Below are 16010 nucleotides of genomic sequence, written 5' to 3'. Positions count from 1 at the left end.
TGGATAGATAGTGAGGGAGTTCATTTTCCTACACTATTACAATATTCCTGATAGTGTTGATAAATGGTAAAGCAAGGTCCCTAAGCTGCTTTTGGTTCAACAAAGAGCCTTAAAGTCGTCACCAATTGTCAGGCACTGGATCCACCTCTGGAGATCCGCAGATGAGTGCATCAGGCTCACTACTCTCAAAAATCTTACTAGTCTAGTAAGGAAAACAATAAGACATAATTTCCCTTCAATGTAATAAGGACTGGTGCAATACCTAAAATTTATTGAGCCTCTCCTGTGTTTTTAGGTCCTTTGCAAAAGACCTTTTTTGCATAGTATCATGCAATCTTCACATTCTAATGAGTTAATTATCATTTTAAACTTCATTTTGGAGATAAGAAGACAGTTTCTTAGAAAGATTAAGGTAGTTTTCAAAAGTGGAAGAGACAGGATTTGAGTCCTATGCATGTATCTCCAAAGCGCCAGTTTTAGCCACCAGACCAGAGTGCTAGGCTAGAGGGATGAGCAGTCTACTAATGCAAGCAGTCCACTAACACATCATCTTTGAGGTTGGACTCTCTAGAATATATTAAGGAAGAACATAACTGAGTTTCAATTATATTGAGTATAGGCTGCTTATTTATTTTATTATTATTTATTATTATTATTATTTATCATAAGAATATATTCAGTTATAAAGAGTATAGGCTGCTTACAATAAAAATAGAAATTCATAGACACAGGCAAAGGATTTAGTAAAATCTCAGAACTTTGAAATAGTATGGTGTTTTTTAGGAATTGCAATAATTTTTTTGTTACTGGAGTGTTCTTTGTGAAAAGTAGGTGGTGATAAAGAGAAAAAGAAGCAGGGCCACACGCAGTCCCTGTAAGCTGTGCTATAGAATTTATCTTTGCCCAAAAGATGATGAGAGATCAGGGAAGTGGTATAAACTAGGGAATGATGTGGTCAGACTTTCCTTTTAAATATGTCATCCCTTAGCGGCAGAGAGTCAAAAAGGGCTCAGAGTAGTTTAAGTAATAGACAATTAAGGTCCTAAACTTGGGCCATGTTAGTAAGGATGATGGGTATAGAGGAAATGCAAGAAATATTAAAGATGTAAAATTAGCAGGACTTTGTGACTAGTTGGATATAGGGAAATGTTATCTACCAGTCTCAAATTTCCTGCTTGGGTGATATAGACATGTTCATGGTGATGTCATTTATTGAGGTATGAATATGAATATACAAGGTAATTATATGATCATTGTTATTGAGAGACCAAAGTCGACAACAAATAAATATACAACATAGCCTGCTTGGGAAATGCTAAATCCAATACAGAAAGATCAAATATATTTGTTAATTCCCATTCATCCATAATCCAAATTTAAAGATATTTTGTACCTATAAATTTTCAGGAAATGAGGGCTCAGTGTGATAAATGCTCTGGTTTTAGTAACCATGCAATTCCAAGAGCCTCCATCATGAGCTTTGTACCTCACTTTTGATATGTAGCAAGTTATATTTTGATTTAGTCAATGTTATTTGTAAAACATTATCTTATTTTTCCTACTGGGTATTGAATTTCTTAAGATCAATGACTATGTTGCTAATTTCTTTTTGTCTAGCAAGGATTTTAACTTTTGGAATAGACCTATTTCCAAGTAATTTTTCCTTTGGATTGTTTTAAATGGGAGTATCATCCTAATGAATCATTAAGCTTTTTTTTAATGGATTATTGAATTTTCTTGAATATTCAGTTTTGTTGTGTATTTTGGGTTAAAAAAACACTTGATTTTTTAGAAGTATCATCAATAGCTCAGTTACTTTGCAATCATCAGCCAGCTTATGATTTTAGAAAAAAAAAGAAATCAACTAGTGTCCTTAAGACCATCTATTCCATCAGCCTTATTCATTATCAGTTAATCTTATTCCTGTTGGAACTCTCGAAACTGATGTCAATAAGTGAGGAAATCCTGCTGGGTAGAGTGGAGGCCTTGGGCTTATAGCAACCACAGAAAATAATTATCCTTATTTCTTTCCATAAATGGACAGAGTCAGGGAATTTAAATAGTATATGCTAGATCAATAAGTGGCAAAACAGAAAATAAAGCAGTGATCTTTAATCAATTATCCATTAAGACTTTCACATTTTTTTTTCATTTCTTCTATCAACTGTAGGAGATAAATGGGTCAAATGCCATTATCTTCTCTTTAACAATTAGAAAATTGCAGCTTAGAGGGCATCAGTACTCCAATATTGTTTCTGACATGTCAATATAGTATTCTTTTGTTCTGGAGAAATCACCTTCTAGTGGAGAAGAAATTTTTCAGTGCTTGTGCTCAACTACAATAATCGTTTCCTATTGTTCCTCTAACCAATCAGATGAGATTGCAGCATTAATTATACCCGGTTTGAACTATTCGTATACTTCTTTTCAAATAAACACAACCTAGGAAATGTTAAGTCACTGGCATTTCTTTTTGACATCTTTTTCCTTCCTCTGTGTTATACCTGAGGATCCTAGAGCACACTTCTAAGCACCGGAAAAGGGTTTATTTTTGCAACCATAGATTTCATCCTCATTTTGCAATATCATGGATTGAACTGAGTGCTACAATGTGTAAAAAAATCTCAAGTGACAAAAAAAATCTAGGGAGTAAAATCAGCATGATCGTAAAGAAAAATGCACACACTCAATGTACTCAATGTACTCAATGTACTAATGCATGAGGTAAACATAGATGCTCAGGAAGCAGGAAGCAGTGATCTATTGACTTTGCCTGGAAGATAAATGTCTTGTTGGAGACAAATGTCGGTTATGTTATTTGAATGCTGACTTTGAATTCAGAATTTTGGCTGGCTTGGGTTAGGGAAGACTTGGTTTCAAGATATTAATCAGAAGAGGCAATGTGGAAACTATGTACCATTTACTGTCTCACATAATTCTCAGTTAACAAGCCAATCACACAGCCAGTCAGTTTAACGATGGAATGGCTGTGAGCCAACAGAAGAGAAGTTATACCCTACCTTGTTCCAGGACATTAGTCACTTTACTACTTTGCCTGCTGTTTACTCCTAAATATTACTTGAAAGTGAGCCTTTGTTTGGGTATGTTCTTTAACGAAACAGTTTAAGGTGATGGGAGTCACTTTATGCCATTTCTGAAACAGTACACGTCCTGCTCAGTACTCTCTGAAGAGATGGGGCGAAAAAAAGAGACACTAGTGTTGTCCTCAGATATTCGGTGTTCGAACTAGGCATTTTTTGCTTTTTAGGGTCCTGGACCATTTAAGAACAGCTTATGTTTTATTGGCATAACAGTGCATCATTCCTATCAGTACTTAGACATATCACTTGTGTGCAAATCATGTTTTCATCAACATATTTACAATTTCATACTATTTATGGTGTAGGTGGGTAAATGCCAGGCAGCTATCAGAGAATAGGTGGGCTAAACAGCTCTGGTTTATCTTTAAGTGAAACGACTTTCATAAACAACTCACTACATTTTAGTAAATTAGCCTGGTGCACTGATCAACAATGATTAAAAGTTTAAGTTTAGGGGCACCTGGGTGGCTAAGTTGGTTAGGCATCTGCCTTCCACTCAGGTCATGATCCCAGGGTCCTGAGATAGAGTCCCATGTCAGGCTCCCAGCTCAGTGAGGAGTCTGCTTCTCCTTTTTCCTCTGTTTACTGCTCTCCCTATTTGCGCTCTTTCTCTCTCTGTCTGTCAAATAAATAAATAAAATCTTCTAAAAATTAAATTTAAAAAGATATTTATTTACAGATTGTTTCTTTTGCCCACAATAAATACTAATAATTAATATGTAACTTATAACTTACACATCTCAAGAGGAGGAGTGTGAAGGTTAACAGATGATTCCGTAAGCTAAGTGATGAGCTGGAATTAGCAGGAGCAAATGGGTCAGATTACATGGATTTGGATTCTCATACTTTCAGTTACTTGCTGTAAGTATACTTTTAAAGTCTTGTCGATCCTTGTTTGTAGAAGGGGTTAATGGCTAAAATCCCAAGTCATTAGGCTTTGTGGGATTTAATAAGATAAGGTATATATAATATGTGCACATGGGAGATATTCAATTTGTAACATTAAGGAATCTTAAATAAAAGTAGTGACAAAATTAAAATACGCTATTGAGACTATAATGCTAAGTGAAATCAGTCAATGAGAGAAAGACAAATACCATATGATCTCACTCATATGTGGAATTTAAGAAACAGAATAAACAAGCAAAAGGAAAAAAGGAGACAAACAAAGAAACATACTCTTAATTCTAGAAAATAAACTGATGGTTATCAGAAGGGAAGTAAGTGAGGAGAATGGGAGAAGTAGGGAGGATGGGGATTAGAGTACACTTACCGTGATGAAAAAAATTAAATTAAATTTTAAAAAGATAAAAAAAACTTAAATATAAAATAAAATGAAATAAAATATGTTATGGAGAAAATAAATGTATCTATTTATTCACTCCACAACTCTGGAAGAAGGCATGAGCAGATTGGGATAGGGTTGATCAGTGTCTTTTTAATTTAAAAAAAATTTTTTTTTAACAATAGTATCTACTGGTGATGAAGTTTCAGGAAAACAGAAACTTGTGCACTGCTTGTAGGAAGGTATATGGTACAAATATTTTGAAGATAAATTAAGTAATAAGTATTCAAAAAGCTAAAAATTTGGAAGCATCACCTACATCATTTGGATTCCCATTAGATGACAACAATATCCACTCTAGCTAATTTGAGCCAAAGAAGATTCATTAGAGAGTATGCATTTACAGAATCTTTGAAGGATTGAGGAATGGAGTTTACATACCATAAATCTTAATACCACCAAGCTGGAAAACGTACTCAACATCACATGAAAAACTACTGCTGGGACTGCATATCACATAAGAACCAGGATTCTGGGGACCTATAACCAACATCTCTGCTGCAAAAGCTCCAGAAGAACTAAGCACTACTACCTCTGTGCCTGAAGGAGGACAAAACTCCTTGCCGTGGCCTTGAACCCTGGAGCCTAGTAAATGCAGTTTTTCAAGTACCATAGTGCAGAAGGGAATCTAGAAGGGAGTCAGAGTCCGTATGTAACGAGCCAATCTGCAGTATCTTCCTCTTTATAATTCTCTTTTGTATCCTGAAGGAGAAAAAATAAAGGACTTATACAAAAGTACAAGTAAAGATATTTATTATAACATGGCGAAAAGTTTCAAAATAATATAAACAAACAACAGTAAGTATGATTAAATAAGTTATAGTTCAACAGTAAGTATGATTAAATAAGTTATAGTTCACTTATATTTCATTGTGACTTACGGCATAAAAGGATGTAATATTTGGCCAATTGATAGGCTGTCAATGAAGGTCATTTAATGGCATCTGTACATAGTCTATGTGTATTAATGCAAATGGCTTTGGCTGCTTTTGTAAAAAAAAAAAAAAAAGTACCAAAAGTAGCAAAACTAGTTTAAAATTTTTAAAAAGTATGAGTGAGAGAATGTTGGAATCCACAGCTCCCTCTGCAAAGGGAGGGAGTGAGGGCAGAACCCTATGGTCCCTGCAGAGGGATAGATGAGATGGTGACTAGCTGACCTGCCACATGACAGTGGCTGTATCAATGATCACATCTGATCACATCACAATCTATGATATAGGCATTATTATTATCTCTATTTTGAGGAGGGGGCACTGAGCAACAGAGAAGTTCAGAACTTTGCCCAAAGACAGCTAGTTCGATAGGGGAGGGGCATTTGATCTTGGCCAAAGCCCTTGCTTAACCACTGTACTATACCGTTGCTCCTATAGAAGGAAGAGTATCCTCGGCAGAAGTCATATGTACAAAAGCCAGAGCTGAAATAGCACTGTGTTTTTGGAGAAGCAGAAATAACTCAGCATGGCTGGAACGAAGGTTGTATCTGGGAGTGGTTGGATAGAGGGACCAATGGAAGCATCAGGAAGCAGACAAAAGGCATGAATGCAAAGGATGAAATGGAGAAATGTAAGACAGTAGGTCAGGTAATCAGTGGGAGAAGACCACAGTAATCAAGGTATTAGCATGCCAGCAGACTGATTTAAGCAAATTGTAAGTATAGAGAGGCAGGTAGTGCTGAGTAAGAGAGCAGTCAGAGAGGGGGGTCAGAGTTTGGAAGTTCGTTGGATGTGGTGAATGAAGAACAACACTAGAATGACTTTCTGATTTACAACCAAGGCCAAGTTGGTAGTTGCTAATGCCATAAGTCAGAAACCAGGCAAGAGTTGCTTACTCAGAAATTAGAATCCTTCAGTCTGCTATCTTTGACAGTTTCATGCGCATCTTTTAGCTATGCCTATGCCTGGTGAACCATTGTGAAAGCAGTAATTGTTCATCAGAAATTTATTCAAGGCAGGTAAGCCTCTCTCCTTCAGCCTTCATGTAACTATAGAGCAATGGTGTCCCATGTTCAGGCAAGAAATGATCTCTCTTCCTCCATCCCCAGTACTCATAAAGTCACTGAAAGAATCCAGTTTCATGGATTTCCTTTTCATCCTCTGGGTCACAAATTCCAGCAAGCTGCTTTGAAACATTTGCCCCCCACCCTTTTTTTTTTCTAAGACATTCAAATTGTTTCATAGACATTATCTCACCAATAGCCATTTCATCCGGGTGAGGTAGGCCAAGGAACAATTTATTCCTATCTTTAAAGGGTAAAGAGAGGTTAAATGACTCATCTGGGGAGCTGGAAATAGCTCAGTCTCCAGGACCAGCTCTGTGTGTACGAGGGACTGCCAAATGACTTCATAAATGGGTGTGAGTTAAAGGTTTTGATATTTCACAAGACTCGAGTTGTCAGAGTCATCATTTACTGGTAAATAAAGAGCTCAGAAATGGAAGAGGAATTGAAGGTTGTTTTTGAAGATAGATACGTTTTTCTATTTCCGTGTCAGGTTTCCTCTGACCCAAAGATTCTGTAAACAAGAATCATAAGGGATTTTTAGTATCAATGTACTATCCACAGAACACGGAGGAAAATGTTCACTGTGTTTAAAGTACTTTTATATTATGTATCATCCATACTGCTACTAGTCATCATTATATGAGGATGGAGTAGTGCCAATGATATATAATATCTACTCATTTTCTATAATCCAGATTCTTCTGCTATTCAAAAACATTGTAAGAACTGGTTCTCATCCTGTATTTTTTCATTATGCCTTTTATTATACCTTGGTAAAATCTTGGATGCAAAACTGTAGCCCCACAGTCCTTCATTTTGGGGAAAGAGAACAAATGGTCACTTTCTCTTCCTGAAATTATATATACATATATATATATATATATATATATATATTTTTTTTTTTTTTTTTAATCTGGTTTTCAGAATTCCTCAGTCACTTGATTTTTCTTTGAATACTTGTCTGGTCATTCTGTGCCAAGTGTTCACTCTCACACACTCTCTTCTGTGTGTGCTCAGTGCCTCCATTTCTTTTTTACACTGTGCATACCTCTTATTTATTTATATTATTTATTTTCCATTTCCTCACTGAAATGTAGATTTTATGAGGGTAAAGAAATCGTCTCTTCTGTACTATGCCCCATGCATAGCATAGCATATGGTCATGACTCAATAAATATTCACTAAATGAATGAAGAAAAACTGATTTTATGATTACTAGAATAGCCTAAAATTTTACAGTACACATTGATCATAATTTCAGCCAGCTTATCATGAAAAGTATCTGCTATCTGTTACAAACCTATCAGAAGTCTCGTGTCTATTTTATCTATTAAATGGAACCATATAAAATTACTAATAATTGACTCATTTTGAGCTATGAAAACACTAATTTCACATGGCTCAACCTAAGTGTAAAATGAAATTGGGGGAAAAAAGGCACAGCAATCTAGATGAATATACTATGAGTTAAATTGTTCGGTTTTTTTCCTAAATGATTATCGTTTTCACCTATGATTTCCTGAGGTTTACAAATATAATTCTCCAAGTATAAAATCTGCAAACCAAATGGATACCTGGGTCTCCCCCGCCCCAAGATTTTATTTGTTTATTTGTTTGTTTGTTTGTTTGTTTGTTTGTTTGAGAGAAAGAGAGAGCACAAGCAGGGGCGGGGGTGGCAGGCAGAGGAAGAAGCAGGCTGAGCCGGGAGCCAGATGTGGGACTTGATCCCACGACACTGATGCTTAAGGCAGACCTTTAAATGGCTGAGCTGCTGAGGTGGGTCTCTTAATGACCCTGTTTGCATTCAGTTTGGTGGTCACTGTGGACCCTTTCATATTGCTCAAGTTTCCTTTTCTCAGGCCTTTTGCCTGAAAGGGACCTCCACAGAAGGGAATGATAAGGATGTACTTAACAGGAAATCGCTGTCACAAGTTTTGATTCCCACTGCCTTAACTTTTGCCAGACAAATCTATGTCCTCTTCCTACATTTCTGCACTTTGAGTTCTTGGGTTCTTATGAACATGTTACTACTTAGATAGACCTAATTTTTCTCATTGATAAAATACAGGCAATGGGACTAGATCGTAAAACAATGAAATATTACTAAAAAAGTCTAGTCTTACAAGATGTTTGGGAGATGAAAGGAGTATTTGTTAAATCTTTTGGGAAACACTTATAATATGCCCCTATCCGGAAGCTACACAATATATATTTACATTCACATACAAATACAACTGAGAACACCTGGAGTCACTTGGGTGGCCGAGTTGCTTCAGTTCCCCACTCGATTTCAACTAAGGTCAGGATCCCAGGGTCTTGGGATGGAGTACCCCCACCCCTGGCTCTGTGCTTAGCAAGCAGTTGGCTTGAAGATTCTCACTCTCCTCTCATTTTGCCCCTCCCCTGCCTCAAACAAACAAATAAATAAACAAATAAATAAATCTTAAAAAAAAAAAAAACCAAAAACTAAGAAAACCTGCAGTGAAAAAAAACAAAAACAAAAACAAAATAAAAACAATTTGTTTATGTTTGCCTAACCTAGCTCTCATCAAAATAAGATCTAAGTTCAGGAAGCCATTAGCTCCACCCAGATGCCCTTCCTCTTCCTATTTCAGTGCAAATTTGCCTAATTCCACAATCTGCTGATACCTGCTTCCTCTTGCCTGAGGCCTTTCTTGGTCCTAACCCTGTGTTTCATCTGCACAGAAGAGGATCTGAGGTGCTGAGGAATTAATTCCCAGCATCCCTCTGAAGGAGTTGATGTGCTAGTACACTCTGGTTCCCTCACACTCTTGAGGTATGTATGTGACTGGCTTCCCGAGTTGTTCCAATGACTAAGGTCCCCTCAGTAGAATCTGTCACTATAATGTACCCTTTCAACTGGAATTCCTTACTTCTTCTTTTCTAATGTTTGCTTTACCTCCCAATAAGCTATTTCTACTCTGTGTCTACTTGGAGTAAAGGGTGAACAGTAGTAAAGATACATACTTGGAAATGAGTGGGCTACAGTATCTCAATGGCAATTTCTAGCTCCACTCTTCAATGACCCAAATGCATTAAGAGATTATTTCTGACAGTTTCAGGACACAAGCCTTCAGTACCTAGCTTCTATGAGTCATTTAATATATGTTTCCTGAATAGATTAATTTCTTCAGAGGGCAATACCATCAGTCTTTGCAAAGGAAAAAACATGAATTCAAAAGACCCCACTTTTAACATTCCTATCCTTTAGGAGACTTAATGCACATGCGGGCTGTGTCCTGGCTGTTCCTCCACTACCTCGAGAGGCCTCCGACTCTCCGGGGACACTTATCTCCAGCGATGCAGACGCAATGTTTTAATGCCCTTTTCTTCCTTGTCTACACTTTCGGGGTTTGAATATAAGAAGTTCTTATTTTCTTTATGTCCTTGCAATTCACCTTCAAGAAATGGAGGAAAGGAACTCATCAATGCCACTTAGTAAGAGCCTATCATGTGCTCTATGGTACTACTGTGTGTGTATGTATATGTGTATACATATATACTGTGTGTACATACATATGTATATACATATGTATGTACGTACATGTGTATGTACATATGTATGTACATAAGTATATACATATGTATGTACATATGTATATACATATATACTGTGTATACATATATGTATATACATACATATGTATATACATATATACTGTGTATACACAGTATATATATGCATACATATACTATGTGTATGTATATATACATACACACACATATATCTATACACACACATGAATACACACACACACACATATATATATATATATATATATATATATATATATCGTGATTTCATTAAGTCTTCAAAGAATCCATGATACTGTTAGTCCACTTCGCAGATGAACAAATGGACTCTGGGGAGTTTAATTCTTCCCAAAGTCATTTAGCTATTTAGGGGCAGAACCAAGTTTCTAAATGAAGCATGTAGGATGCCAAAGTTCATCTCTTAATCTCCATACTATATTGCCTTCAGAAGCAGTTGAGCTCTTTTTTTTTTTTTTAGATAACATTTATTAATATGCTTTTAATATAAAAAAGACTAAGAACAACAATGACTCACATTTTCATTGCCCATAAGAAATGCTTTCTTTAAAAAAAAAAAAAGAAATGCTTTCTTTAACTTTTAAAAAAAAGTCAGCTTTTATAATTACATAAAATAAAATTGTCCTTTCTAAGTATTATTCCCGGAATTTTGGTAAGTGATTTAGAAGCTGATTAAAAAAAGCAGAAGTTGGGGCGCCTGGGTGGCTCAGTGGCTAAAGCCTCTGCCTTCGGCTCAGGTCATGATCCCAGGGTCCTGGGATCAAGCCTCACATCGGGCTCTCTGCTCAGCAGGGAGCCTGCCTCCTCCTCCTCTCTCTCTGCCTGCCTCTCTGCCTACCTGTGATCTGTCAAATAAATAAAAATCTTAAAATAAATAAACAAATAATTAATTAATTAATTAAAAAAGCAGAAGTGGTTTCAAATATTAAGTCTGTCACTTTCTAGCTTTGTGGGTCTAGTAAAGTATCAAAGATATTGCAAGCATGTTTGCTCATCCTTAGAATGATGCAGACAATAGTACCTATTTCATAGTCATTTGTAGGCACAGTTTATGGCAAAGGGAATTAAGACCAAAATAAAATTTCTGTAGACATTTGTGTGTGTGTGCCCAGAAGTTAATGAAAGTTTAATGTTCCCTGGAGAGACAAGTTTAGGCACCAGGACAAACTGGAGGATTGATTGATTGATTGCTACTCAAGGTGACTTTTAATTGCGGTGCTTAATTAATTTAGCAAATGAGCTAAACAATGCTAGATGCATGGAAAGTGAGGCAGGGCAGGAATCCCATGTTTTTAGCGTCCATAGTTCTGCTCCAGAAGCATCAGGACTTCCTTTTCTTTCCTTTGTCTCACTTTATATAACCATCCCCTCTTTTGTCTTCCTTCTTACAGAAAGAAGGGATTTTGTCAGGGTTGGCATTTTATCAACAGTTGCTGTGAAAATACTGGTTCCCCACACTGTGACTATTTTTCTCCCCATGCCAACTCTTGTCTGCTCTTCAAACCTCCTTGACATACCACTGGAGATATATTTTAATCAAATCTTTCCAATTGCCTAGTGTTTAATAAGATAGTTACCGGGTATTGCTGTCTTATTTTGGGTCACCAGATCAAGTACAGGACATGTTTCATTAGTAATGACTATGCCCTATGCTTTGGAACATGCTTATATTTAAAAAAAAAAAAATTGTTTATTTGAAATTCAGATATAACTGGGTATCCTTTATTTTTATTTGTTAAATCTAACTCAGCATTCTTACCCTATTTTTTTTTTAATTTTCTATATATGGCTAAATTCTTAGGGGGCTTTTAGACTGGCTTAACATCTTAATGGCTCTCATTTATTAAATAACTAAAACCATTTTATATTTGAATGAGAGCCATGATTTTACCTTTTAAAAATTGTAAGCTAACAGCTTATATTGATCTGTTTATTCACTGGTGCAAATTATTTCTCCTGAATTCTGATACATTGTTCTCGTTCAATATCAATTATTCCTATTTAATAATTAATTTTAGTGAAAAGTTTAATGAAAATACACTGCAATGTCAAAATTGTGCTCACTCCATATTAAAATGAAATGGTAGTACTGTTTCTATGAGAATACAATATTCAAACAATCAGAACTTTTAAATAAATAAATAAATAAATAAATAAATCGAGATCATTTCAAAAGCATTAGCATTTTGAAAATGTTGGCCTAGTTAGAATTCCAGGAGGTTTTAACTCCATTGAAAAAATTAGTACTCTTAGAAAACAGTTTTAATTCTCAGAAGACAATTTTCATTTTCGATAAAGAATGGGGAAACATAGTAATTCTTTATTCTTAATAAAAGTCAGAGGTTAAAACTGACTCTTTTAGACAAATTACATTTCATTTGGAACAAGCTAAGCCATAAAAATCACCCAAGGTAGTAAAATGCATACAATGCCACATGTGAGAGCACATTTGCTTTGAAAGTCTGTACAGGTTTTCTATTAAGAGAGGTTTTGATAGATTTGCTGCTTTGCTAACAAGGAGGAAAAAGTGAAGATCTATGCGGGAAAAAAGTGCTTATGAATAAAATTAGATCAAAACAAATTTTCTGCCTTTAAAAATCTGTCCTTTACTGTATTTTGGTATCGCATCTAACACTATCTTTATGTTTAATAATATTTATCTATGAATTTACTAAATACTGTGAGTATTCAAACTTTTTTTGCATAAATAATATATACCTTTTTTCTTTCAGTGGACAAAAGACATAATGATCAAATAATGATAATGATAAATTTAAGACATAATATAGGAAGTATTTTAATAACTTTTTCAGAAAGAGATTTGAAGTGTTCTGAAATATTCAGATTATCAAACAAGATAATTAAATATCTTATAGCCACTAAAGAAATAAGAAATGTTCTATTTTAATTGGAAAATTAATCATTATGCAATATAGAAAAGAAGTGCTACGTTAATATTAACGTGTACGTGGTGTGCATGCTAATTATACACAATCCACTTTCTTACATAGTTGGAAAATATTTTGCTGTGAGAGAAATTACCTTTTTTAAAAACTGTTGTTAGCATGTTAAGGTGCTAGAATCACAGGTAATTTCTATTTTCTTCTCATTTTCATGTTGTACGCGTCATCATTTGTTTTGTTTTGTTTTCCTCTTGCATAGCTTCTGTTGTAGGACTATGCCAAGGTCGCTTATTCATTTCCCTCCTGATGGACATTTGCATTGTTTTCACTTTGTTATACTTAAGAAAAAGTTGTAAACATTAATATTCATGTACAAAAGCACTCATTCTCTTGAATATTACCTAGGAGTAGTATCACTTAGTTATTGGATACATGTATATTTAATTTTATTACAAAGGAAAAATAATTTTCTAAAGTGTGTGCACCATTTTACACTCCCACCTGCAATGTGTAAAAGTCTCAGTTACTCCACATCTTCATCAACACCTGGATTTGTAATGCTTTATATTTTTTTAATTTTTTAGAGATTTTATTTATTGCAGAGAGAGAGAGAGAGAGCACAAGTGAGAGGCACAACAGACAGGGAAGGGAGAAGCAGACTCCATGCTGAGCAGGAAGCCCAATGTGGGGCTTGATTTCAAAACTCTGGAATCATGACCTGAGCTGAAGACAGACATTTAACTGACCTAGCTACCTAGCCATCCCTGCGATTAATTAAATAATTAATAAGTTAATTAATTAACTTCCTTTCTTTCTTTCTAGGTTAAAAGAGAGAAACTTTTAACTTTTAATAGGAAGGCTATTTTCTTTTCTTTTTTTTTTTAAGATTTTATTTATTTATTTGTCAGAGAGAGCTAGGGAGAGAGAGCGAGCACAGGCAGACAGAATGGCAGGCAGAGGCAGAGGGAGAAGCAGGCTCCCTGATGAGCAAGGAGCCCGATGCGGGACTCGATCCCAGGACGCTGGGTTCATGACCTGAGCCGAAGGCAGCTGCTTAACCAACTGAGCCACCCAGGCGTCCCAGGAAGGCTATTTTCTTAGAATTTATTTTAATTTGTTAGTTAAAATACAGTGTAATATTAGTTTCAAATGTACAAGATAGTGATTCAGTACTTCCATGCATCACCCAGTGCTTATCACAACAAATACCTTCCTTAATCTCATCCATCCCCCCATCCCGCCCCTGCCACATACACAAACCTCCCCTCTGGTAACCATGAGTTTGTTCTCAATAGTTAAGAGCCTGTTTCTTGTCTTGTCTCCCTCTCTATTTTTTTTTTTCCCATTTGCTCATTTGTTTTGTTTTTTAAATTCCACATATGAGTGAAATCATATGGTATTTGTCTTTGACTTATTTCGCTTAGCATAATACTCTCTGACTCCATCCATGTTGTGACAAATGGCAGGATTTCATTCTTTTCATGACTGAATAATATTCCCTTGTAGTTATATACTGAATCTTTTTTATCCATTTATCTATCAATAGATGCTTAGGCTGCTTCCATAATTTGGCTAGTATAAATAAAGCTGCTATAAATATAGGGGTGCACATATCCCTAGGAAAGATTATTTTTCAGAGAGCAGTATTAAAAGCCTGTGGCACATTAAGGATTAGATAGCTCTTATCTAAAACTTAAAAGCCGTAAGGAATCCTCATTCCAAAAGCATGTGTGATGCTTGTTTATAATAAAATCAGATAATTAAAAATAAAAATTCACTTGAAATTCTAACCTTAAGCAGAAGTTGAAATCAGGGCCTTCTTATGACTGCGTTGAGAATCACCTCACTCTTTCTAACCATGGGGATGCAGATGCTGAAAGATTTGTAACTCTTTAAACGTTAGCCATTCTGGGAGATGTGTAACAGTATTTTCCTGTGATTTTAGTTTGCATTTTCTTTATGATGAGAGGAGCTTGGCATATTATTATATGCTTCGTGGCCATCTGGATATATTTATGAAGTGTCTGTTGAAGTTTTTTGCTTATCATTGTATTGGGCTGTTTGACTTTTTCTTATTGTCCTGTCAAAATATTTGTATTTGAAAAATATACGCTTTTCTCAGATATATGTATTGAAAATATTTCTTATGATTGTGGCTTTCATTTATTTAATGGTATCATTTGATGAGTACAAGTTTTAAATTTATAGATATGTGTATACACATATACACACATACATACATATATATAAACACTATAATTATAATTTACCATGTATATAGACATATACATATATGTCACACATATACATGTTATATATGTGTACATACACACATATTTATAGACTATTAATTTGTGTGTTGTTTAAGAAATTTTTCTTATACTAAGTAATAAAGACATCCGCCAATATTTTCTTCTAGAATCTAAACATTTTTGACTTTCATATTTAGACCTATATTCCATTTTAAATTAATTTTTTGGTATAGTGTGAGTTAAGGGTTGACTTCTTTCTGCATGGATAGCCATTTGCTTCAGCATGGTTAATTAAGTAGGTCTTGTTTTCATAACAAACTAAATTTGTTTGAAGATAAACAATTAAATAGATGACTACAGACACATGTACACACACATTTACTCTTATATTCTCTCCTGTCCTGTCAAACCCTTTGTCTATGCTTCACATTAATCCCTCACTGTATTAATAATTACAGCTTTTTGGTATGCCTTAAAATATGGCATTTTAAGTCCTCCAAGTTTTTCTTTACTTCATTATATCTCTATATCTTTAGTAGAACCATATTGTTGCTACCTTGAAAAAACCTATTGGGATATTGATTAAGATTGTGCTGGACTGGGGCATCTGCATGCCTCAGTTAGTTAAGCCTCTGCCTTTGACTCAGGTGATGATCCAAGGATCCTGGGATGGAGCCCCAGGTGGGGAGCAGCTCAGCAGGGAGTTTTCTTTTCCCTCTCCTTCTGCTCCTCCTTCCTTCTGGTGTGCTCTCTCTCTCTCTCTCTCAAATAAATAAATAAAATCTTAAAAAAAAAAAAGATTGTGCTGGACCTATACATCAAAATGGAACAAATTTT

General features: G+C 35.2%; 1 long non-coding RNA gene across 2 annotated transcripts in view; it reads right to left on the bottom strand.

Annotated features, from left to right (window-relative positions):
• Nucleotides 1-4813: 4813 nt before the first annotated feature.
• Nucleotides 4814-16010, bottom strand: part of LOC125078162 (uncharacterized) — a 76138-nt gene continuing 64941 nt past the window's right edge. For both annotated transcript variants that reach the window (XR_007120809.1, XR_007120808.1), the window contains exon 3: nucleotides 4814-5148. This is a non-coding gene — a long non-coding RNA (uncharacterized LOC125078162). The remainder of the gene's footprint in view (nucleotides 5149-16010) is intronic.

This window comes from Lutra lutra, chromosome 10, assembly GCF_902655055.1.
Source record: "Lutra lutra chromosome 10, mLutLut1.2, whole genome shotgun sequence".
Classification (NCBI taxonomy): Eukaryota; Metazoa; Chordata; class Mammalia; order Carnivora; family Mustelidae; genus Lutra; species Lutra lutra.
Note: the sequence above shows the minus strand (reverse complement) of the source record. Positions and strands in the feature narration are given on the sequence as shown.